Here is a 27570-nt window from a genome sequence, read left to right on the forward strand (position 1 = left end):
GGGGAGTGTAACAGAGGACAGGCTGCAATCTCCGCTATCTAAACAGGTTATTAAATATGGGCATGCCAGATCTTACAGGGATCTGGCCTTCCTACACTTGTTTAACTTAGCACTGGGCAAGTCAGAGCTTGCTTCCACTCCACAAACGTATTCATACCGAGGTGGGAATTTGAGCTGCTTAATTCTGGAAACTGACAGAAAAGATAATTCGTTGCATGGTACTAATTTGTCTTCTGCCTCGGTAAAACTGGCTGACTTACCTTGATTATGAAAAGCCTCCACAGACCCTTAGAGAAAGGTTCTTTCAGATTAATGGTCTGTGACCATTAAGGAAAACTCAGTGGCCTTTCCGACCACAAGCCCAGTTCTACTCACAGTCCCTGCATTTCATACTTATTTTACGGCCACAATAAGGATGCTCTTCGTATTCCTTCTGTGCTGGCAAACCTTTTAACCCAGCTATTTAGCCACTTCAGTAATTTCTTAACTACAATCCCTCATAAACCAACAACCCTAAACATTGTCAGCTGCAGGATTAGGTTGGTCTTCACGAAGACCACATTACTATCCCCGTGCTCACACCTCATTCCCTTGGGGAATGCCTGTCTGTGTTACCTGAACCACCAGTTGCGTCTAAGATTTCAGTTTTGTATTTTGACAATGAGCTGGGAAGGAAGATGTTTCTAAATCATTATTCATAACTTTTAGATAACATGGTATGCCCAGGAGAAAATTTTTATCTCTTACTTGTAAGTTCGAAATGCTGAATCAGCTTTAGTGGAAGACAAAGGTAAGTAACCTATGCACTAACTATGGGGAAACATGAAATCCCTGTGCATGATTCCCATTTCTCATCTTATGTATGTTCTCATATACCCAGAGGTTATTCTCCCAAACTTATCTTTTTCTTTCTCCTGTAACTGGAAAAATAGCTTACTGCCTCTAAGAGAAGAAACAGTTCCCAACCCTCCAACTTTTTCTCAAAGTAAATCTCCATTCCTCTTCTGTTCTTCTGGCAATGGCTTCATTTTCCAGAGTTAATATCATCTTCACTGCATTGCCGTTTCCAGACTACCAAAACTGGTGCCAAAACTGACTCATAATGGATGCCCACACTGCATTGTTTTTGCTTTATATAGCATGGGGGTTAGGATGTGGTTACATTATTAGATTTTATACGTGAAGTCCGTGTCTGTATTTGAGGGATCAGATTGGAGGAGAGGGGGAGGGCAGCCTTTATGTCCTATATTGAAAGACTAATCCTCAGGGCTTGATTTTGAGTGTAACCTTGTTTTTTGCACCTGCACAAAACTAAAGGCATTTACATGTCTAGCTATTATACCTGATTGCTGGCTAATTATGCGTACAAGAAGGAAGATGGGGGAGGGGGAGAAAATGGGTCTAAAAATATATATTTTCCTTGGTGTTTTAGATAAACTGAGATATTTCCCATATAAAAACCTTTACAAGAAGAGACTTTTGGCTGGGAACTCAGAGGTATGGCATATGAATACCATTACAAACACCATTTTCTAGCCATGACATCGAAACATAAGTGAAAACATATTAAATATTCTCACCCAGCCAAATTTCAAAGCCAATTAGTCTTGATTTTTTTCTTCAAAAATTCATTAAGGGCTGGAAAAGAAAAAGCATGCGCATTTCAATACGAAAGGTGTAGCAGGTTATTTTGTTCAGGTCTTTGTCATGCAGGCGTGTTTGCTCCAGGACTGTGCTGTTCTCCTTGTCCTCACTTGGAACGACAGTATTTGAGTATGGACAAATTGCTGCCTCAAAGACATTTACTAGAGGGAGATGAAGAAAGAAGAGAGGGGGACAAAACTGTATCTAGGGCTTCTGTATTTTTCTTATTCTGCAGAGGAGAAGAAGAAGGGAAGAAATGAGAAAGAATCTTTGCATATATTTGTTCAATAATGGAGCACAAATCTGTGAGAGCTGACCAAATGCTCCCAAATACGCTCATTTTGTCTGACATTGTGTAGAAGACTTTTTCAGGGGTGCCAGGTTACTAAGTCTTCAAATCCATTTACTGTGGCCTGGAACAGTTGTTGATTTCCATTTCAATAGTTATCAGGATTTTTTTCATTAGTCATCAGCAAAGCTTGAAATAAATACATTTTATTAGAGCTGGCGAGTTTAAGAACAGATGTGAGATCTCCCATAATCTACAGGCAGGGATCCCCTGGGACAGTAGTGTTCAGGATGAGGGCTGTTTTCTTCCAGAAAGCATTGGCTGTGGAAATTCTCAGTGTGTGTGAGGTCTGCACACGTTTCAGTTCCGCAAAAGGAGAAGTGAAAGGTATTTTTTCCAGCTTGGGAGCTTGGAGTTTTATTCTGTTAATATACAATGAACTACAAAACATCCAGTCATTATATATTTATTTGCCCTTGTTCGTAATGCCAAGCACAAATTGTACAGACATTTTACAGTATTAGACCCCAAAACCCAGACCCATAAATCACAGACAACATCTGCTATTCCCTTGTGAGAAGAGCCTTAAAAGAGTGTCTTCTGAGCATCTCTGTTATATGTCATTTACTACAAGTGGTCCCTCATGCTGGAACAAAAGAGACCTCCTACATCCTCTTCCCCAGGCAGCAATTAACTGACCTCATCTTCCCGCCCCCTTCATCAGCCCCCACAATCAATTATCCCAATCAATCCTTCTGAAGAGGAAAACCAGGCAAACAGGTGGTCCATTATTCTAAATAGTTTTTGGTACTTTGAAGAAAAGTTCAATACAATAGCATATTATACAACAGTAGCTGCAATGGTGGAGGAAATAATTTGTGTAAGGGTTTATGATTATAAAGATCATTACAATATTTTCTGTTTATTCCTGAATACATATATGTATAGGCGTGTGTATGTGAAATAAAATTTCATAGCTCCTTTGAGGTCGTTCCAATTTACTGGCTAGAGCTTATCCAGGTAGTAGTAATTCTAGATATCTATTTCTGGCCCCTCAAAGAAAATTTTTTTGGAAGGACTGTAGAGCTCCTAACTATTGTCAGAAGAAGAAAGTGTGCATGGATCCTGACTGCAGCCCATGGGGTTAAATAATAGTGTGGTAGAGGGCAGCACAATATGGTTAAGTGCAGCAGAAGTGCTTTTGATCTCTGGACAGTCCTAGGCTGTGAGGAGGAGTATGTAAGGTATCTGTCATTCAGGTGGGAGAAGCAATTAAACTTCTCACTCAAAGAAGACAGCTGAAACAATAGATGCTACTGTCCAAATTGCTGTCCTTGGGGCAGGACTTAGCTAAAGGAGAGGAAGAGAAGATTTCATATATGGGAAACAGTAACTGAAGTAAGCAATACTTGATTACATTGATTATGTCTGTGGGAGTATGGAAGGAGAAGATGAACAGAAAGCAGCCTATAGAAAGTAGGAAGATCACCGACAGTGCGGTCTTGGGAGAAAGCAAAAAGAGAAAGATTCCTTTGGATCCATAACTGGCAGTAGCTGGTTTGAACTTCTGGACAAGAAAAATGCCTCCTACTGAATATTTCTACTGCACTCAGGAAAAAGAAAAATAGAAAAAGAAAATAGAAAGGAAAAATTGACTCCTTTCATCAGTGGTATCACAATTAAAGTATTACAGAGGCCTGCGAAAAATGTGATAGATGCAAAAATGAAAATGGTGAAGAATATTCTCCAAACATTAATCAGAGAAACCATTTACACATCTTTTTTCATGTGTCCATTCTCCTTTCTGTGAGATTGTCAGCTTACAATCGATGTGAACCTCTGCTATATCAATGGAGTGGCATACAGGTATAGGAGCTCATGTGCGTGTGATAAATGGAGGATGGATACTACACTGAATACAGTGTGCATGTACACACCTTTGATTCATACTGTGGATTGTGCCCTGTATCTTCAAAAACTAATGCAAAAATAATAAGTGTCCAACATTTTCCAGGCAGTCAATCTTTTAGTAAAGTAACAAATTTACTGACTGCATCCTTTTTGTCTGGCTTAAATGACTGCAATATTCAAAATGTCCTTCTCAGCTTCCACTGTGAAATATGGGAAATCAGAAAAGTAGCTGTTTCTAATCTGATTATTTCAAAGTTCATTCTGAAATCTGTACCCCACCAAATCAATGGCAAAACTCCAACAGACTTAAGTGAAGCCAAGATAATATCGATGATCTGGACTATAGAGGTGATTTTTTTCAAGCTTCCACAATAACTATTCTAATCTGGAGCTTGTTTATGCACTACAAAAAATTCTAGAGATCTTGGCATTTTTTCATTGGTAGCATTTTGCTATTATGCTTAATATTCTGCCAGTTGACTAGAGATGAGCCCAAAAAGTATATGAAAATGTCAAGCCTGATGTTAATGGAGCTCACAAAACATACTCTGGCTAAGGAAGATGTTTCTGTTTTTGTAACTGAAGTCTCAATATATTGGAATATTTTTACTATGAACAAGCCTATCTTTATGCTTTATTTGAATTAAAAATCTAACGGAAATGGGACCCTAAAATTAGAATTTGTCACACAATTACATGGTTACATTCTATAGTTTTAATATTTTGAGGTTTATTCACTGGAGCTTGCTTAAATATTTTCTTTTGCATTTGTTAAGTTGCATTATTATTACTAATGCTGTTAGCACTATGAAGTGATCTCCACTTTGCAGAAAACACCCAGCTCTTATTTCCAAAGCACTCAATTACACAGCAGATAAGTATTATTACTCCATTTTATAGACATGGAAACAAAGGGGACAAAGCATCTTTCTCCAAGGATAAGAACCCATGTGTTTCGTGCCCTACTCTAGTTTGCTATGCAGTAGGCTGCACAGCTTCCAGCTGGGTGCTAGTGATTAGGTGTTTTTATACCAGATCCTTTGTAATTCTTACTTTTTCCTAAAGTTAAGGATTGGTGCATGGATGTAATGTATATAAAATGCTAAAGCTGTTAAAACACAGTTTTTGTTGTATGTCATCCAATTTGCAGTTGGGAAATGGTAAAATTTGTTTAAATTGAAAACATATGTTGTGCTGGATAGTAGATAATAGTATTGCCACCTTTGCATGTTTGAGCCCCCATGCCTTTTCTGCAATTTACACAATAATAAACCTAACTAATGAAGCTATTTTAGCCATTATAGATCATTTTATTTGGTGATATAAGAGTCTTCATGTTAGAGGAGGACAGGAAACATTTTTCCTGTCTTGTAAAAGCTTTCATGATTTCAAAACTGTTCCTGTTCAAAATCAAGACGAACCTGAGGCCACTAAAAAGTGCAGAATAAACTCCTCACTCATTCCAGCATGGGTGTCAGCAAAAAGCCAGGTACTCTTTTAGGATAGGGGACCCTTAGCTTGTGGCAGGTGTTTTTTTCTAATTTTGACCAGAAATTCCATCCTTTGTAATTGGTATAAACATTTTCAGGAAAAAATGCTCTCAATGAATCATTTTTCTTGATTAAAAAAATGTATTCAAAAATTTCTGTCAAACAACCCTTTATATTTTCAGCAAACATCCTGTGGCTGAGATATGTCTCCTGAGAGACTCTGGGCTAAAAGATTTTCTTGCTATCTCCAGTCAGAAATGGGCAAATTTTCTGATTTTTTTATGAATCACAATCAACTACCCTTAAAATACAGATTCAAAGCATGCTGTAAGAAAAGCCTATGACAGTGTAACGCATTTTCTCCATTGCCATTTTTCCTCTTTCCTATTTCTCTACCTTTGTCTCACTGTACTTGTTAGATGTGTCGTCTTTAGTGTGAAGGTTTTGCATTTACGTTCAAATCAATGTCTTAAGTATTTTATTTTTATTTGACTGCATTTTAAGCTTTCTTTTTAACCTTTACTTTTACCATCCAGAATGTCTTCCTATTTTACTTGACTGTTTTCTTCCTGTCATCTTTTGTTCTTTCTTACTATCTCTGCATTGTCGTTCCCTTTAGGACAGTAAAAGACTGCAGGCCAAAAGTCAGAGAGCAATCACAAAAAGCTATCAAAGGATGAGAAAAAGATGAGAATAAATATGGTTTTATTGTTTTCTGAAAGCATAATGACAGCACCTACTTGCCTCACTTGCCTTTAGAAAAGGATATCACTGGGAGGGTCGGGAGGACAGAGGTGTATGCTCTATTTATCCGGAGCACGTTAATAATTTTGAGTGATCACTAATGATGTCTGAGAAAGACAAAAATATTCTTTCAAGTTTTATAGAAGAAAAAGCATTATTATCACCACTTATGGCCTCTCAGACCTGCCAAGTTTTGATGGAGACCTTACTTCGAACACAAAGTAATGGAAGGGAGAAGAAACCAATAGATATTCCTCCTCCCCCATGTGGCTAACACCACCAAAGGTGGTGATATATCCTCCGCTGCAGTGATGAGCTGGCAAAAGTAGTGCAGCATCTGTCCCCTGAAATTCCCTTGATGCCTCATCTTGTAGCTGCATCTTGGTCTGTATTCTCAACTTGCTACAGAAAAGTGTCATTTGACCAAAACATTATTGCTATTCCCATAAATAAAATATAGTCGAATAATCTTTTCATAACTAATCAGTAATGATCACATTTCTAATTTGCTTGAAGTTAGCTTGACACTAATTGCCTAAATTTCTACTCCATTTGCCTAAATTTCTACTCCATTTATATTAGCCAGTGCAATCTGGCACTGCTTACATCAAAGGGTTGGTCTAACCTTATATAAAAGCCTCACACTGAGCTATTATCCTTTCTCCTTGATACCTGAGCTGCTTTCCAAATCCTACTGTTTACCAGTAAGGTTGAGCCAAACACCAGACATGTGAAAGCAAATACTCTGGGCATTGATGCTCACCCATAATTCTCAGTTCTCAGGCTGAGGGAGGATGAGAACTGGTGGGCAGACCTGACCAGTGTAATGACATCAACAAGCTTACAGAAATTTAATTTTCTGTAGAATAATTCTCGACCTATAATGAAAGCAACTTTACATTGTTGAATAAATATTCTGACAGGAAACAACTGAAGTACACTAATAATCACCTATTCTTGTTGCCCAAGAGTTTAAACAAGCCTCTATAAAAGTCAACCCATTTGCTGAACAAAAATTGTTTATCTTTTTCTGCATTGTTCTTATTATATTATTATCATGGTTATTGCCATTATAATTTAGTCCCGTTGCTTCTGCTGTTGTGACACTGTCATGATAAGAATGAGATGCTCTAAAAATTCCTGTTGTAAGATGAAAACTCTTGCAATTAGACCTCAGGTGGGTCCCCCTTCTCCTTCTGCTGAGCTTTTGCTCCCACATATATCTCAGATCCATATTTCAAGGATGCCCCTGACATTTTACAACCAAATGCAGAATCTTAACAACTAAGGTTAAAAATGATAGATCACTCTGGAGAAGCATATTAGTGTATCGTGCATCTTTGTATCATATGACTTCAAGTTAAATACTACTGATGCTTGTGCTATGCCATCTTCCTTGTTATACATCTGTGGGTTGCCTAACACAATGGATCTCTAACCTATGATTAAGACTTCTCAAAGATAACAGAAACACAATGACATTTTTACATCATCTTGGATGTTCCCATGCCAGACATATTCCTTTTAAAGCTACCAGGAAGCATATTAAAATTTGTTTGGACAACTGCTGAAAAGCAAAATGTATAGCTGATATACTTCACCAGGAAAAAAATGCCCTGCGGGTCTGCTTCTTCCAAATATAACTCATTACAATTTGCTGTCCCATTTAAAATCTGCTGAGGCAGAAATCTCTCTGTAAGAGTATTACCCTCTATATTCCCTCTAAGAATGTCTGTGGAACAAACCCATTACTTAACACACTGGCACTTGCCTTAAGAGGTCAGTGTAGGGACCCAGTAAAATTAGTAGCTTAATAGAGGTAGTCTTTTCATAAAGGTACACTGTACTGTACTCACCATGTTGGGAAAGATTTTGTGATGACCTCATGCTGGAGGCAGTTACTTGATTAGAGTGATTTTTGGAAGAAATTTTTTCTGTGTTCTGCTTCAATACATCCCTTTTTTTACAACATTATGCTAGAGGTGTGTTTCAGCTGCAAAGACCATATCTGTATTCAAACTTCTTCAAAGTTGGGGAGTGTTTGATGTCTGAGGGCAAATGAAGGTTCTGCACAAAATAAGGCCGCAGGCGCAGGCACGTAACAATTACTATGAGATGCAAAATGAGAGTTCCTTGAAAGATGTTGATGCTCTTGTTCTTTAGACTTTGTATATGGCTCTAGGGATGAGTTTCAAGAAGCAAAAGAAAGGAAATAGGCCAGGATATGTCTCTGCTGGGCAGTCTGCTGTCCCAGATGTTTTCCCAGAGTTGTTTATGTATACTCACATCTTATTTTTTACCACAGTAAAAAGAATACTCCCAAAGAAAGCAAATATCTTCATAGTCTCTGGAGGCAAAATCAATGCAGTGCATCAGACTGTAGCTTTGAAGTCCCAGCTCAGGCCAGAGAGTGGGCTTGAAGCAGGATTGATACACAGACCGGATGAAATATGTCTGAATCCTGCTGCCTGCTGCTCCTACTGCTGACACTGAAGGAAAGTGGTATATTCATGGCAAGATGTGGTGGTGCTCACTGGGAAGGGCTTGAGGAGCCTGTGAAGAGCTCTTAGCAGCTGGGAGGTGCTCTGGTGAAAAGAGAGAGGTCCTAAAGGGAATACCTAGACAGGCATGTGAACAGTACACTACAGAATACAGGATACTACAGGATAAATCTCACTGCGATTGTTGCTTTATCTGTTTGTTAAGTTACATTCCTGGCATATGCAAACTTAGCTGGTTTTACTCAGTTTCGTATTAGCAACATAAGGAATCTGGGCAGCTGTGCTCCTTTTTTCCTCGCCACCCTTTAATAGCTGTTACCTTGCCAGTTGTTACGTAAAAGACTCATTTCAGACATGAGGTCCATCATTGACTTCTCATCTCCTGGAGCCCGGTGGGTGCTGCGGCGTCATTGCTCAGGAGAAACTCTTTTCCCTCACAAAGCTCCCTTGGGTGCTTCTGGAGAACACGCTTGGCTCTGCCATACTGACAGGCATGGCAGAAAATGCTGCTATTTCCAGGATTAGAAATTGGGGCGGAGTCTGTGCTCCCCAAAGGGACTGTTTGTAACTCCAGGGCTGTGCACAAAGCAGGAGAGCCCCACTTTGCACTGCTTGCCCCGGTGGCCCCCGGGCACGGCAAAGCATAGCGGATGCCTCTGCTCTTGTTAGGGAGGTTTTGTAAGGATCCTCATTCTCTGCACATCTTGGCTCACAGGTTTTGTATATGATTTGCACATTAGTCACACCCTTTCAGTATCGGTACCTGAGGATAGGATTAGCTCCAGTCCCCATTAAAAACAGTGAGCTCCAAAATAGTTTCACATTGCACAATATAGCCCCAAGTGACAAAGTATATATTTTTTTCCTCTCCCAGAATGCCTGGAACAAGCCATATTGCAAGATGTGTCATATATTAAGAGTGAATTTATTTTTATTCCAGTGGAATTCCAGGAAGCTAACTCCAGTGCCCTCATCCTGACTGGGAACACGTGACATGTCCTAATAGCTACAGACGGGACAAGGAAAGTATGTAAAAGGGACATCTAATTAGTTGCCAGAAAGAGCTGAAGTGTCGTTACATAAATGGTGTATTTCTGACAGGCTTGAAGGTATCTGATGATTTATAGCACTGGAAGAATTTTGATATATTCAGCCTGGAAAGGCTGTGAAGTTTATGAGACAGATCATTTTAAGTTTCCTTAGTGAGGGTTGTTGGAACTTAAATTAAATGCAAGACAAGTCCATGTTACAGGTCATCTTAGCCTTTAAATAAGCTTCTATTGTTAGGCTAGGACAATATTTCCAGGTTCAAAGTGTTTCAGTTGCATCATTTGGTCCTGAAAAACATGAAAATCAGCTTCTTAGGTATGACGATACAATTGATCTAATTCATGTTTTATAATAATTGTAATTTATTTTGTATGTACCGTGCAACACCTACACAGCTTACTCAGTGAGCAGGGCCCCATTATTCTCAGCATGCTACAGCTAGCTCTTGTTCTGTCTGTGTGCGTCAGACAAAATCTGTTTGCGTTTGAGCAATTTACACAGTGTATTGAGGTGAATGTGAAGAAATACGGTTCTTCTGACCAACAACATTTGGAAATGTCATACAGAATTCTTCTGTTGCGCCTCTTTGATTTTCAGTCACACATGCTTGCTACAAGTCTTTCCTGAAATACAGGATTTCTAATTGTGCCTAACCAATTTAAATGCCAATCAGATCCTCAAAACGTGTGACTCAAGAGATTTTTCCCAGTGCACTAGAAGTATCAAATATTCCTTGGGGTGGTGAGGGGAACTGAGAGGGAACCAGAGAAAGCTGAGTTTGGAACTGAAAATCACCCCAGTGGCCAAAAACTTTTTCCAAACTTCTTAAATCATTTAATCTGGAAAGCTGTTCCAACCAGATGAATAAGATGTTATAACATAGTATATTCTTGTATTTTTGAACACAGTTAATACAAATAGTTATGGTTCTTAAAACAAAATTTAGACAGGCAAATTTGCATACAGAGGGAGGCATCTTAGGTGTTGTGCTACAAAACAGCGTAATTATGCCGAAGCATTTCAGACATGTAACTGTCAGGACTAGGAGGTGCTAAATGCAGGTAATAATACAATAATGTTTTCTGAGGCAAAAATTAAATACAAGATGTAAAAGGTAAAAGAAAAAAAAATTAGTTAACATAATAATAATGCTTAGCATTTAGCAGCTGCTTTATATCTTCAAACTGTTGCTACATTATTAACTAATTGGTACCAGATACGCCACAAGCTCGCTAGCTCAGTGCAGAGTAGCAGTGAGAATGCCAGCAGAATGCTATTGTTGGCTGGGTAGGTAGATGAATGTCGCAATGAGAATGGTAGGAAGTAGTATTATTACCATATACAGCACAGTACCAGGCCCTCAGAGTCCTGGTTCTAGCAGTAGTAACCTTGCCTGCCTTCAAAAGGATGTAATTGCTCTTACGGGGTTGCCTTAGTTGCCTTACATGGAAACCAAAATGATATCAAGCTTTAATAATTAAATTAGGAAGCAAGTCAGAGAAGGACAGATTTGTTCTCAGTAGAACACAAGAGACTACTTGCTTTGGTGACCTAATTGCTGCAGTTTTTTAAAAAAAATATTATGATTGCTGATTAAAAGGAGCCAGGGAGCTTATTCACATCTGCCAAGAGCACACAGCAAATCAAGCTTTATGACTTGAAATGAACTTGGTGCTTTGTCCAGATTAAATTAGGAAAGGAGGTCACCAAAGCAAGGAGTTCAGAAGAGCACTTGAGAGTGGAAATATGAGAAATGAATAGCAGAACTGAAATGAGAAAGGTACAAGGGAGACAGAAGCCATTTCTGCTCCTACCATTCATTTTCTTGAGAGGCTAATGAACAAAGAGAGAGGGTAAACTTAGTCAGGAGCAAGGAACCAAAACAACCCATCCTACATGTCTGCAGCAAACTTGTAAGCACGAGGCTGAGTGGGCAGCAGCAGGAAATCTGTGGATGAGATCTAACCGGTACTCTGTGGGACTGCTGCTGAATGCAATGTCGTTAGGGGACCTCATTCTGCTTGGAGAAAACACATCATAGAAAACTAAGACAAAATCAGAGGATTCTTTCATTACAGGCAAAAATCAGTTTCTCCATAATGTATACAGGCACTCAGGACCTCACTGTATATTCTGTGTTTGCTGTTCTTCCAAAGAAAAAGTGGTAAAAATAATTTACGGTGAAGTCCACAGAGGAGGCTGGGGCAGCGTGGCAGCACCTGCTGCTCAGGGCCTGGCTTGCCCTGGAAGCCTCGGCCTTCCCCTGCACATGTAGGATCTCCTCACCTAAAACAGGGGCTGTGGGGGGGTTGGCATGTAAGAGCCAGATCCTTTGTCTGGGCAGCAGGCTGTCTGCCTGAGTCACTGTTCCTTCCTCCATAGTCAAAAGAAGAAATTCCTCTAACCTCTCTTAGGCATATCCTTTAGGAGGAGATGCACTGCTGTCTAGAGGCCTTCATTTCTCCCTGTTCACTGTAAAATGAGCTTAGGGTGACTGAAAAACAGACCATTAATTTTTAGGTGCCCAAGCTAAGGAATCTGACTCATGAGGAGTGGAATTGCCAAGCCATTATCTTGAGCTGTGAGCCAGCTGCGACTGGAGAACATGGAAGAGAGAAGCAAGTCAAAACTCTTATCCTCTAATGTGGTCAGCTCATGACTCCTCTAGGGATTCCTGAGCAGGAATCCTCCCATGGGTTTGGGATCCTGCATCTCACTGCTGCTTTGCCCGCCGGGGTGTCAGGCTGGTGGCACAGACTGTGGGCAAAGGATGTCCCCGCTCCTCATGGAGCTGCAGGTACACAGTCAGCTGGGAGAAAGGAGAAGTGGGCAGGTTCTGAGATGCTGTTCTAGTCATTCCCAAATAATTTACCGTCTACTGGAAAGCCGTACGTACCTGCAGTAAACCAGTATATTTCAGGTTTTCTTTTTCAGGACTAGCTGAGGACAGAAAATGTAGCTCAGAACACATCCTGTCCTGCTTCACTTGACCCACACGAGGGAAGACAAAATTTTATTCCACACTCTCACATATAAGCCACTGGCAGAATATTTGCACATTGCCATTAAATAACTTTGCTATGATTTCTGGCTATGTGGAAAATGTCTCAAAAGGAGATTTAATGGCACATGAATACGAGCTGACTAGGTTAACAGTCCCCAGTGCAGAAATATATTCGGAAATATAAGTGTATCAGCTATTGGGACGTAGAGAGTGGAGCAGCATATGAAGCTCCTGATACACTCTGCAATGTCTTCACACTTAATAGGCCATGAATGTTGCTGCAGTGCTCTGCACTGAAACTTTGTTCTGAAATGTAGTCGTCTTAAACATTTTTCATGGACCTTTCCTGAACCTGGGCTGAGTTTTTCAAAGATGTGTATGGGAGTTAGCTGTTTCTCAAAGATATGCAGTGGAAGTTGTCCTTTGTGCTTTTAAATGTCCCCGTATGGGCAATTTATGGCAGCCACTTAAGAATGCTATTGAAACTTAATCAAATAGGTGACTTGCTGTGTTAAAGAAATATATAAAGGAAAAACAACATTTTTAATGAGGCTTTTCCATTAGTTTATGTGACTTCTGCTATTTTGTGAAATATGTCTTGGCCGTTACAAATTCTTTTATTGAGAGAGGGAATGTTGGCCAGGGCCCCAAGGTTATTACTCACTGTATTCAAAGGGTGCTTGGGGGATCTTCAATTTCCAACTGGAGAGCTGGCAGAAGGACAGTAGGTTTAACATTTCCTCTGAAGGATGACACCTCTAAAAGTGCCACACGCTGCTTACTACTGCAGTATGCTGGATGGGAGCCAAAGTCCCAGTATGGAACTTGAACCCACAAGTAGTTGGCTGTGAGACAGACATGCTACCCACAGAGTCATAATGACACCTAGCAGCATCTTAATTTAATAGACCACTTTTTTTGAATAGCAGTCTCTTGCCTTGCATTTTTATGGTCTGGATCACTGAAAGTTTATTCTTCACTTCAGCATGCATTTATTGAGAATGGCACTTTGCTTTCCTTGCCTGTATTGCCATTGGCAACTGTGAACAATATACTCTTGAATAGTAATGTCCATTCCATAGTCGACAAAATTTTACCATTTTGTAGCTTATTCCTCCAATCTTTTTCAAGACATTTTTAAATGTTAGGGCAAGAAAAAAATCTAACTTGGTTTCAAAGCAAGCTAGGGAAATATCTGAGTCCATGGAAGGCCACTGGACCCATGAATATCCATACTCTTTTCAGATGTTTTCATAGATGTAAGAACTTAAGATACCCAGCATGAAACACTAAAGCCAAGATTTTCCAAAAACAAAGATTTTGTTTGCTATGTGTTTGAATGGTCAGCTTGAGACACTTTATAAAAGTGTCATTAGGGCTTTCTGAAAATCAGATCTGTTGAAGTAAGATACCTCAAGCTGAGCCCCAATAACAGGAGCCAAAACCACTTGTTACTTTCTGGCATTTGAATTCAGGAATGTGAGTCCTACTATAATGTGTCTCGATGTTTGAACTTGTAACAACCGGATGTCCCCAGACAGACCTGCAAAACCGGAGGCAACAAAAGCAGGGATGTGAACTGGGCCCCACCGCACCTCCTGAGCTGCGTGCAGCCCTCGCATGAGCTGCGTGCTGAAGTTCCTCCACACCATTAGCTACTGGTTAATGAAAACTCCTTTTGAAACACAGCAACCTTTTTAAGACAGGAGATGACAACTAATTTCTGGAAGTGCAGTCATTTGGCTCCCCAGACACCTTTGTTGCTACTTTGTAAGGACATAGCAGCAAAACCTGCAATTCTGGCTGAAAAAACGGCACCTGAATCAGGACAGGGTGAGGCAGGATGCATGGGGTGGGTGAGATGGGGAGCACCTTTGGTGACAGAGGGCCGCAGGGATCCAGGTTGGGGAGGGATCATGTTTGATGGGAGGGAAAGCCGCTGCCTGGGGCTGGAGTCTCCAAGCAGGGCTGTGTGGCAGGGCGGGAGCTGGAAGAGCTGGGGCTGGAAGAAGTGGTTGTGGGCAGCAACAGGATTGGGGACATAAGCTGGGCAGCTTGTCCGGGGACACAGGACATTGGGAGCAGCTGTGGGGGTACACGAGGGCATGGATTGATTGTGTGAGGCTGGGCAGTGGGGCGATGGAGGAGATGGCTGAGGCACATCTCCCCAGGCTGCATGTGCGGTCTGGCATGAAAACCAGGTGCTTCTGCCAATGATGGTACCCACTGTTGCTGATAGGGGCTCTTTGTACATTTATCTTCTTGGCTCTTGGTCTGTGAGAGGTTGGCCACCCCTGGCCTGAGCACAGATCCAGAATCATAGCAAGCCAGGAGCAGGCCTGGGAGTAAAGCTCAGGGAGCGCTGCCTCCAATCCCTCCTAGGCCCACTGCTCCTTTCACTTAAATGAGCTTCGCTGTGCTCTAACGTTTGCATAATCCAGGATTAAACTGTGAGAGCTTTACAATGTGTTTGCCCTCCAGATCTGGAAGTTTATTTTTGACCATAGCTAATAAATAGTTAATACTCACATTTGATTAAAAGAAACCTTTACTAAGAAAAAACAAACCCAAAGCAAAACTCATAAACTCCTTAAATATCAGAGAGATTTAAAAAAATAAATATATATAAATAAAACATTAGTGCACTCAAGGGAAAATAATATCATTTTGATCTCAGTTTGGAAATATATTTGTCAGCACTTAAAGAAAAATATAAGCAGTTCTGTCAGGTAACTAACAGGATTTTTATGATTGGTGAAGATGATATCACTTCAAAAGCACCGCCACTAATTTATCTGTTCATTTGAATACATCAGCTCAAACACATGGTGTTCCTAACTGCAAGAAGAAGCTGGTGGGTTTCATAACTGGGAGGAATTTCTCCACCTGGCTCTCTGTCCCTGCTTGGACATCAGTTATCCCAACAGCTGATGCACAGAAGTAGCTGCCCACCCTTGGCAGAGGGCTCCCAGCCTCTGCGGCATCCCTGCGGCATCAGAAGCCCTAGGTAGGCACAGAGCTCATTTCTGTAGCCCTGGTGGAGATATCAGAGGGATGAGACTCATCTGCCCTAACACAGGCAGCTAAAATTAGCACAAGCTCATTAGCATACGTGCCTTTCATAGTTAAGGGAGGAAGAGGCACCTCAGGAGGGAGAATCCCTGGATATCTGAGATTGAAGGCATCCTGGGCGTCAAAGCTGAGTCAGATGAATCACCGACTGAGGGTGCCTGTTTTTCTCCACTGGCTGTGAAGTCACAGGGTCACTGGCACTGACTTGGATAGATAACTTTTAGACATTTGAAATTAGATGAGCAAGCCTTTGTATCCCAACCTATGGTCAGTTTGAGGTATTTGAAAGAAATATGCTACTTTAGCAATCTGCATTTCCGAGAAGAGCAATATTATCTTTTAAAATACAGTTTATGCTCCTCTATCTTTTCATTACTTATTCTTGGCATTAACAACAATGTCATCAGGGATGAGCTGCAACAGAAAAACAGGAAGGGAATTCATTTACAAATGAAAAACTGTGGTGCTTGGTGTCTTAAATCTCCCCTACGCCTGTAATTTCCATATCCCCGTACCTGATCGAATATAGTTGTCCCTTAAGTGGCTGAAATCGGGTCTGAACTATAGACATGACCATTAAGTACCTCAGATATTTAATAAATATTTGTTCAAGTCTTGTTCCCTCATTCTTTCCATAGCAATTTCAAGCATCCATCACAACTCTGAATACGCTCAACATCATAGTGAGGTCCCTAACTGAGATCTGATCAGTTATGCCTATCGTAGACGTCTAATTAAGCAGTACATTTGCCAGCAAATTTCATTATTGTGAAGTCACTCAAAGATTCATATAATTGCTTCAAGTCAAAAAGAAAAGTAATCAAGGAATTAACTGTTGGACAAACATTTACCTATGAGTCTATTAATTAGTTAACCAGGCAGCTCAAAAGTAATTCTCACATCTTTAATTTGGAAGCTCTTGAATGACAATGTGTCTATTTTAATTCCATTTTGAAGAGGTATGATGTTGCCAGTTCCCAGAAGTTCAATTTATTTGATATTTCTCTGAAAATCTTAGCTTAAAATTAGATGAGAATTTCAACTCTAGTTTAGAAAGTAACAAGAAAAACAAAAAAGCAAGTATTAAAATGGGAGGTCAGCATCCCAAGAACTCTAAATTACAGAAGTTAGTTAAATAAAATGCCCAAATGTTATTTTTATTCTAATGGCTTATAAACAGTCTCTGAAATATGAGGGATGAACTCATTGCCTGACTTTTTTTGAGCATTCAGGGTTGTTAACTCTACAAACAAGAATAATGAAAAATTAATGAGAAAGGTCTACTAAACAGGGATAAGCTGCTTTACAGAAATATACAGGTAAAGCATATGTAGTAAATGTGCCTCATCATCACTCATATTCGAGTGAAACTCTTCATATTTGGAGTTACATGCTTAAATAGCTTTGAGGATCAGCTCGTCAGTTCTCAAGGCATACATTACAAGCCATAGAAAAAGGAAAGACTCCTTATAAATCACAGTGTCACAGAAAGTGCAAAAATGACTGTATTTTAGTCCACAGTGAAAAGATTATAGTTACTGTATTAAGTATGAAATCTATTACATTCAGAATTTTTCACTTCAACAGCTCTGAGGATATGTGAAGTTTTCTTGTCTTTACAGAAAAAAAAGGCCATGGGCCTAGGTTGTTACTCTCCAGTTTTCACTGCCCTTCTTTTAGCGTTGTGTTCAGGTTTGTAGATTATTTAATTGTTTTCGTTGGAAAGCACATTTTAACATCTGGGAGTCATTTGAAGGAATGTAATCAACTCTGTCCTTTTATTCAGTGTCTTCTGTTAATATTTAACCCATAACTGATTGCATGATTTACCAATTTAACCCTGACCAACTTGTGAAATTTATCATCTTTGGCTGTTACTACAGAAATCTATCATGGTAACAGAACTTTTTTTCTCATCCTGTCTGTACACAATACTCTTCTTGTCTACGGCAGGCCATTCCGTTCATGCCTCTCTGCTGTTCAGCCAGGCTAGCACTGAGAACAGGAGTTTCCTAAATGCGCTGGAACCTCCTTAGGATGAAGACTGTTTTTTTCATTGTAAAAATAAACCCTTCCTTTTCAACTGTGGGCACAATCTTGGCATCCATCCTTACTTTCTACATTAAGTTTTATGTTTTAAGGCTTCACTTAATCTAGTAGCTAATACTATATAGTATAATGTAATTCAAGAGAACCTTAAAAGTTGATCAGACAATATTAAAAGAATGTAAAGATGATTATAGATATGCATATTACAGTGTTCCTGGGGACTGTTACTCAGGGTCTCTGGCTTCTCCCAGTTCCAGAAATTTTGTAAGACCAAGGCCCAAACTATTTTCAGTAATTTTTTGAGATTGTCATGGGGCAAAATCCAGTCTATGGAAGTCAGTATCAACTTTGTCTTGCTGTCACTTTCCCCACCATTCCTTCTTTGAGCGAAATACAAGATTGAAGAGAGGCTGGGGGAAAAAGGCCAGAAAGAACGATATAGTGATAGAAAGAGCGATATACGTCTTTTTAAATAAGGTCTAGGAAAGGTCAAAAAGTAAAGAGGTGAGAAAAAAATAACAAAATAAAAGGGCAGGTGCAAGTGAGAGACCTATTAAATCCAAGATGGAATCAAATTGGGGAATAAATCAAACAATAGAGCCTAGACAGAAGTAAAGGTTGCAGGCCCTAAAAGTGCTGGGAGAGAGAATATGTCAGTGAAGAGAAGACAAATCAGGATTTGCACACATCTAGTGCAATAGTCCTCAGCAGAGCACATCTTACAGGGGAGGGAGATGCAGAGGGGAATGTTATCTGCTGTGTGTACGGGTGAATGTGCAGAAATAAGATCAAAATCAATTTGTTGCTTGATTTACAAGGACAAGTTCTGATTGCTTAAATATTGAGTCTCCTCATGATGGAGGAGAATACCATCCTCCTCCTAGTCAGAGACCCAGTACTGATAATGATACCAAATGTTTGTGCCCAAACGGGGAAGCAGGAGTTGAGGGAGTTCCCCAGACATAAATCATTCTACAGTTAAGTAGAAATTGAGTCTCCCTTCCTGTCACGCTAATACCACAGGCACTCTGGGGTATGATTTAATCTGTTTTGACCCCAAACTTTAGTAAAGATAAATTTCTGCACATTTTTGGAGAGATCTCATTCACTTGAAGGTAGGAGTCACAGTGGTTGCACAGATGGAAGATGAATGGTTTTGCTGTTGTCTGATACACAGAGCAGTTACACTGTAACCATGCATATTATTGCCCCTGTAATTGCATCCATCATACCTCCAGTAAAAACAAACAAATGGACTTCCAAACTCACTTAAAACTAGATAAACAACTGTTCTTTGGCAATGTGACAGATACTTATTGCCTGCGAGTAGCCCATAACAGATAGGAAGGACAAGGATTACGGTGGATTTGTAAACCATAAATTGTAGAAATCCACTTGGAGTCTCTGAGCCAGACTCTTCCCTTAACTTTGCTTGAGTTATGCCAGGGATAAATCTGTCCTTCTGTTGAAACTCAGTAAAACTTTGTGCAGTCCTCTTTTACTGTGTCAGTCATTTATGTGTTATAAAAGTTAGAGCTTCTGCAACTTTAAGTTAGCTTGGTATTTTTTTCCTATCACTTCGCACAAGGTTGAAAAGTTGTATTTCCTGTGACTCTGCTTTGCTGTGTAGAAGTGCATTAACTAGAAATAAGGGAAAATGCTGCATAAATGTAATTTTCTTCTTGTCGGTTTTGAAAGAGCTGAAAATAAAATTGCCTCTTCTAGAACACGAATATATAAATATATTAAAATAATTCCAACTTCTGCTTCCTTTGTTTTTTTCCCACAATAAATGAAAGTGCAAAGCTGTTAATCAAAATTAACTAATGGCAAAAATTTAAAGATTAATTAATGCTCTAAGTACTAAATTAGTATATACACAAGTTCAAAGTTAAAACGGATGTGACATTGTTGAGCTCTGTTCCCTTGGCCCACATGGATTATGAACGTGGTGCCTGGTGACTGAGGGCATGTCAGCAGTCTGAGCAGGAGCCTTGCTTTGGAGTTATCCCAGCCACATGTGCATATCAGGTAGCTCAAACTGGAGACTGTGCAGGATCAGATGTGGTGCTAGCTACAGCACACCCAGAAGCTTGCAAGCTTTAATTGCGCTGACTTAGCATGCCGCTCGCACCCAGGTGGTGCTCTGATCTTTTAGGCTATTTCTAAACGAGAAAGTCTGCACAGGAGTTGAAAGTAACTCAGGTCCCAGACAAACGCTCGTCACATGCAGTTCAGACAATTAAGGATGCTCACTCCCTCAGCTGTTTGCCTCCCCTCATCCACCAAAGCCAGGGGGCACTTCCAAATTCACCCCAAAGTCACTCAGAGGCAAGGGGATCCCAGTTTCGCCAGAGCGCTGCATCTTGCAGAACTGGTATCTTCACTGAAGTAAGCAGCCCGAAACACCACAGACGCTTCCTAAATTTGAAAACAAGTGTTTTTCTTAAGCATAAGCTGAAAGAACAAACCTCTTGCAATGGAGAAAACCTAGAATGAGACTGAGTAAAAGCGGAGTTTACAAACACACTTCCTCCTGCACCATGTCCTGGCAAGACAGGGGATTTCTGACAAGACTGCTGTGAACTTCAGCAACTCAGTGGTGCAACATTTTTAGTGTCTTTCAGGTATCCTGAATAAATCATTCTTTCTGTGATCTCTGAGGCCTGCTGCACATTTGTTCCCTGTACTTCTCAATGGTCTCCCAGTACTCTGGGCTTTGTCTTCTCTTGCTGTGTCCCTCACAGTCACCCTGCACTCGAGAAACTTCCCTTTTCCTGCACCCCACCACACTCTGTCATTTCCAGAGAAGGCAGGACCTCTTTCTCCTTCAAGAAGATTCCACCAAATGAGGGCAAAACAAACACAGACTGCTTCTCTATCAAAGAAACCTAGCATGTATCAATATACAGTAGCTCTGAAGGTTTACAGAAGTCTTCATGCTTAGCTTGCCTTACCAAGGGAGGAGGTGGGTGAGATTGCCTCTCCAGCTGTGGTGCTGGTGAGAGTTTGATTCAGCTCTGAGCATCAGTGATAAGCCATCTTTAGTATGCATTGCCTTTCAGGCGCCCATATGCTACATGTGCACCCAGCTCTTCAGAGCTGCTGCTCCTTCCTCTCCACATGTGTTCCCATGGCCCAAGAGTGCCTTATCCATCCAGTTAATGATCTGACCTGGAAACCCTTGGTTTCATGCTCCCCAAATCAGATGATCTGAGGGCGCAACTGATCTGGGCTCGGATGGGTTGGGTAGCCTTCATATCACATTTTCTCAGGCAGGATGGTCATTTCTGACCACCAGCTGGGAGCAGTTGGGAGCTGCATCACCTGCAGGCAGAACTGTGACTTCCAGAAGTGGATCTCTGTGGCTTTGGTAAATCTGTATCTATTTTTCCAGCATGCCTACCTGTAAACAAGCATTGCGTTTCAGTTCAACAACATCCTTAGCAGTGGTAAGCATAAGAGATGGCAATACAGAGGGAAACACAGCAGCACGCTGGCAGGAGCAGAAGAAAGCCACCTGGAAAATCGGACATGTTCTCTGACCACTGGTTCATGTTTTCTGACTCTAAAATTGGACAGGCAGGAGTATAACTGTCTAATGGGACTAGAGGAGGCAGAGCTGGGCTAATAAGATAAAGGCAGAAATGGAACAAATGGCAAAGATGCCATGAGGAAAGGGCAATGTGAAGGTGCTAAGAGAAATAAAGGTTTGGAAAGGATCTGTTCCTCCTCAGCAGCAAAGCGGTCACAACCCAGAGCAGATTTAGTTACTAACTGGCCAGAAGCCATTTCTTTTCCCCTCTTTTTTCTTTCCCTTCAGTGTCTTTTCCCCCTTTTTTCTACTTTTTTATGGTCTATGTGACAACAGTTTAATTTTCTAATTCACAGAAACTCAGTTTTCCACAGTTTCTCAGTTTGCCTGTTCCATAAAGGCAAAACACAAATGAATAATGATGCTTTGCAAAGGTACAGCGTCAGTGCAGATCTAGATCTGAAATGGAACCAGTTTCTTGGGGAAAATACCTAACAAATCACTTAGATTTGAATTCTTGATGTTGTTACGTTGTTTTGAGATGATAGTTTAACAACAAGTAGTTATTTCTTCTTATGGAAATGTTGCCGGGTACAGATTGTTTCACATAAAGGGGTTACTCTCCTTTGCCTGTTCTTTTTCTTTTTTTTCTTTTTTTTTCCTGCAGAACACTTAACATTGCTGTTTGGAAAAAAAATTGCTACGTGCTGCATTTGAATAGAAGGAAGGAGTGTTGTGACAGCTAGCAGGGGACATAGTAAGGTGTCTAGTGTGGTTGTTTTATTGTGTGTTGCTCCTTTTGATTCTTCTGCAGAGTTCAGTACAAAGACAGCTGCTGGAGATTGAATAATGCATCTTGAGTGTATTAAATGTATCCTGCATATTCAACACTGAAAATAAATATCAGATTCTCATACTATTATGTATTGTTCAATAAATTGGGCCCATTGTGTGCCATTTTCCTAGCTTGGTTTTTCTCTTCTCTCTTTTGCCATTTAGCATTTTATTTGCCTTTTTTTTTCTCTTTTTAATTTTTAGATATTACAATCATCCCAGTATTGTTCAAAAGGAAATAGGACATTTCTTTTTGCAAAGTCCCCAGGTGAACTCTGAAATAAATGGAATATAGTTGCTGTTGTCTGATATTTACTTGGATCTGAAACTTTGTATCATTCACACCTTAACAGACTGCATTTTACAATCAGGAGGCCAAATCCGTGGCTGGCACAAATCCATGGTTGGCACAACTGAACTCACTGGAGTTGAACTGCCTTATTGAGCTGTCTTGTGAACCTAGATATTATAAGTGGATTGAGCTGTAGTCCTTGGAGCGGAAATATCAATGGCTTTCAATACAGCACAACCTTAAATATAACCCCAACCTCCTTTAATTCCTCTAGGGGTCTTATGTTAGTTTTATTAATATGTGGGGAGGGTCTTTTCTTCAATATGTTTCATTAGTCTGTGCTTGTAGAGAGGCTGTTCTTTGAGTCTATTTCAAATGTTAAATTGGAAGCATCTCTATGACATAACCACTTTATGAGGGTATTTGAAACTGGAACTGTGCTTCTGGGAATGAGATCACATCATAGGCATTGACCAGTGTGGTTATTTCATTGCTGGAAGTACTTGGGGGAAATCGCTTCTGAGAATTACTTTGTTATTTTAAATGTGTTTCTGTGCTGAATATCCCACCCAGCTCCAAGCTCCAGCTTGGCCTCCTCTCAGACAATGTTAGCTTCAACTCGCATTTTTGTTTTATTATCCAGTTTCTAAATGAAAACTGTGCAAGTTTCCCCGTGGACCATTGCATTACAGTTGCATATATTCACCAGTATACCACCAAGATCTCTCGTTTCAGATCTCAGCTTAAACTCATGTCCACCTGTCATCACCATCTCTTACTTCTGCCTGTTTTAGCGTTGTCTATACCAGTAAATAAGTCTCGGGCACTTTTCGTCAGTTGTTCATACTGTTTAATTGTTAGGTTGCTCCTGCTGCACCAGCCCCCACTCTTGCAGGTGGTGATTTAGGGAACAGCATGTGCCAGAGATGCTTTCCAGCAAAAGAATGCTTTCAAGGAGGTGGAAGTTCAGCTGTGTGCACATGAGCTGTGACATGCCACTCACCCTCATGCCCAGAGGGATGGGTGCTGGCCCATTTTGTGTGTCAGCAGAGAAGTAGCTTATTTGTAAATTTCTAGAAGGTCTGATTCTAATTTTCCTGTTCCAGATGAGAAATGATTAACTGGACCAGGAGTACCCTGTAAGTAACCACTGAGATGATGGCTGACATGATGACAGGGATCTCATTTCAGTTGTAGACTACACACTCCTGAGGTGAAGGACTGCCTTTCTCCCTGCTCTTTTATGATGTAAATCAAATCAGTACTAATATAATGAAAAAATATCAAATAATACTATTTTTAAGTCTTAATTAAAATTACATTCAATTTGTGAAAGGAAGTTTATTCTTTGATGTTTATTCTTCTGGTTTTCTTGTACCCTTCCACTGTATACTAATCTATACCTCCAGCTGGTACATATCCAGAAGTTGATGAATTTTTGAAAAGAAGTCTGTTATTAAGAGGAAGAAATCACAGCTCAGTTTATCAAACATTTTTCTGATTATTTATTGCTAGCAGTAGCAGTTTGGCTAGTTGCAGCCAAGCCTACAATAAAACACAACTCTGTAGCTGAATGCCTCATGAACTGAGCTTTATAAAGTACCATTTGGATGATTCAATTTTTCAGAAAAATCCCTGTATTCTTCGTGTCTGTTCATCCAGCTACCTGGATTTCTCCAGGTATATCCTAGCAATCACAGAGAGAAAACATCTATAGCAAAATAGCAAGATAAATGAGTATTTAAAATTATGGAGCTTTTACATGTGTCTTGAACGTATATCTATACACTTTGATTAATATCAATAGAGCTAATAGCACCCATTCTTTACACAAGCAAGAAATCTTAGATTATTAAACAGTAACATGCCCCCCCAGCACTGTGCTTGTATAAAATATAAGGGGGCTGCTCCGTGTGGAAGATTGGTTAATGGTAATAGTAACTATTCAAATACTAATCTTAAAAATATACCCTCACCCTAGTGCAAGTTATTTGTTCCTGTGGACTGCTAGTGATTCTCCTGTGTATGTTTTTTGGTTGGTTTGCTGCCATGTAAAGCTAGTCTTCCTCATTTATTCAACAATCTGTGCAAATTTAACATCATTTGGTTAATGATATCCCTGCCAAATTCAGAGAGACAATTGTACTTAACTACAAACCTCATTTCAATATCCTATTTAAAAGTCTAATCAAACCATTACTATTTTGCCTTTGATTTGTTGTGTGTTGTCTTGGAGATCCTGATGTTGCTTCCTTCCAGCTCTATTGATATTTTTAACAGGGATGGCATGTTTCTAGAGGCATAAAAGGGTGGAGAAGTGTTCTGATGGAATACGATTCAGGTTCTGAAAGGTCTAACAGGGACACTTCACTTCCATAAGATGGAGATGCTCTACTAATGACAGTGTTAAAAGAAAATAAGCAGCTAAAACTGGAGTGCATGCTGTGGCAATCATGTTCATGAAATTAGCCATGGAACTTCAGGTTCAAAATAACAAATACTAAACCTAAGGCCAGCTCTTTGAAGATTTCAGGAAAAATAAATATGTTAACATCTGAAAATAATCCTTTCTAGTAGCAAGAAAAATACATAAATTAATAATAAAAAATGGTGACTCAATATGCATTCTCAGTAAGACTGAATGTAAAATGTTAAAATACCTTTTGTAAAACAGGTCTAATATTTGGTGGGGTGCAGGTACTAGGCAGGGAGTACTGGTCAGCAGACTGCTGCTGGAAAAAGAAAGCAGGATCCAGTGCAGGAATTCCCAAATTCTGAAATCTAAGTACTCATAGAAACATAAACAGCATGATCATCTCGCATGTGACTAGCCCCTTTTATAAACAAGAGGGTTCTGGTGCTATGCAAAAATGCTAGGTTTTGCGAAGTCTAATCACAAGATGAGACATGACTACAGAAAACAGTGATTTTTTACAAGTTTCATTTCTTTTCAGTCTTGTAGCAGCAGTCATGGGAAAGAGCACAAAGTTGTATGCAAATTACTTCTGTGGGGCTATATTCTTTATATAGTTTATTACTGGAATGGTCAAACAGCCATGCTTTATGGGCCTTAATGGGAGGAAGGCATCCATTTGCTCATGCACAGATTGAGTAATGGTTCTGCCGTATTTTATTTCCAAATTAAAAGAAATGTCACTCACTGCTCATATTGAAAATGAGAAGGAAGAAAAGCATTCCCTTCATGTAATTTAAAAAATAAAATGTAAAATCTGTTAAATATCCACAGACATTTATAAAAATTAAAAGCAATGCATGCTTTGTATCTTGGATTACCATAGTTCATGTATCATATTAAGTAACATATAGCGATTGTTAGACAGAAACATTTTGATTTTCTCTGTGGTAAACAATTCTACATCTCTCTCTATTACACAGAAGACCCAGCGTGGGCTTCTTTCTTTGCACAGCTAGGACATAAAGATACCCTGTGTGCAGCCCATAGTACTTCTGAAGCATCTCAAAGTACAAGGGTAGAGTCAAATATACTGTACCTATATGTACATACCTGTAATTACAGCCTCCTATGGGAAATTTGGAAATTATTTAGCCATCTGCTGTACAGATCACTCAGCCCAAATATAAGCAATTTGGACAGCGCATAAAGGAGATTTCTCTTGTTTTCTCTCCCACACACATTCAGAACTAATCTTGAATGTGAGGTCTTTCATTCAAAATTATAGTCCAAACTACAGTCCCTACTGGGAACCGACATAAAGCATTACCTATAAAAGGGATTAAAGTGTTGGTATCTGCATGCAATTCTGAGCAGCTGGTCTATATTTGATGTATATCTCTGTTCTCGGCTCCATTGTAGAAAGGGACAGTACAGAATGAGCTAACTGGCAAAAATCTCTGAGGACTTTCCTTTGATATTGGCAGGAATTTGAGCTGAGTTTTCTTTCTTCTTTGCCTTCATGGAGAAAATCCTGGTGTGCTTGAAGCTGCTGTGCTTATGTCTGCTTTTGTCAGTGCTAGAGTCTGCTGGGCATTTTTTAAGGGCTCAGAAGCACCCCAGGAAAACCGAGTTTCTCAGCCTGGTGTTGTAGGAAATCCTGGTGATAGCACCAGGTTCAGGTCCTTCTGAGCAATTCAACTCAGCTCAGGTTCCTTTTTAGGAAAACATGCTTGATTTTTTTCTTAAACTCTTACCTCTTCACCTTAAAATATTTTCCTGTCAGCTGCTGCCTAATCCTGCAAAGTACTGAGAGTCAGTGGCTGTTGCAGGGCTTTAGTCTGACCATTAGTGCTTTGCAGTGCTCCTGCTGCATGTCACCACCAGAGTCCGAGGCTGAACAACCTTGTCCAAATAAACTTATCCTTCCATTGTGAGGAAATAAAATATTCACAGTAGATTATGTTAGCTGTCTGTCTGAGTTGCTTTAACACATCCAAATAGCTGTCCTGTTTTTCACACAAGTCAGCAGCCTCCCTGAGTTTCATTACCTGTATCAATCTTAACACTATTTAAATAAAAGGAAGAGCTTTAAAATGAGAGAGAAACAAGCCTAGATATTCTCCCATGGGGCACCTCTGAGTACTATAGTATCTTTGCTTCAATATTTTTTCTGCATCTCTTTCAAGCTAACCACATCCAGACTGTGGACATGCCAGGAAATGCCATTCTGGGGCTAATTTACTGGTACTGAAAATGTTATTTCCAGAACTGTCACTTTCCAAGGGAATTTGAATATCCACAAGTATTTCAGCTGTGAGGATCCATTTTCTGACATTTGGGATCCATCTGCATTCCAGTCCAGCTGGAACCAAACTGGGCCCCATACATCTGTAATCTCCCTGAAACTGTCCAGGATTGTCAAGGAAATTGCACTATGACCACACTAGAACCAGTGTTGGTGTTGGCTGGTATGGTTCAATGCCTGTGAGGAAAGGGATTTAAATGAGATCATTTCACTACTCTTTTGGTAAATTCCGTGGAGAAACAGCTGGAGGCAATGATTTCATTGCCTTATTATTAGTTGTATTATAGGACACAATAGAAGCAGAAAAGAATAGGAGCTGTGTCAGAATTTTATGTAAAATTGTTCTCTCCTGCCCAGGCATCAGTTCTGGGTCAGTAAAATACTGAGCAGACCTGAATCCCACAGGCAGGCTAAAAATGGAAGGATGCATCAAA

The sequence above is a fragment of the Dromaius novaehollandiae genome, chromosome 2, assembly GCF_036370855.1.
Source record: "Dromaius novaehollandiae isolate bDroNov1 chromosome 2, bDroNov1.hap1, whole genome shotgun sequence".
Taxonomy (NCBI): Eukaryota; Metazoa; Chordata; class Aves; order Casuariiformes; family Dromaiidae; genus Dromaius; species Dromaius novaehollandiae.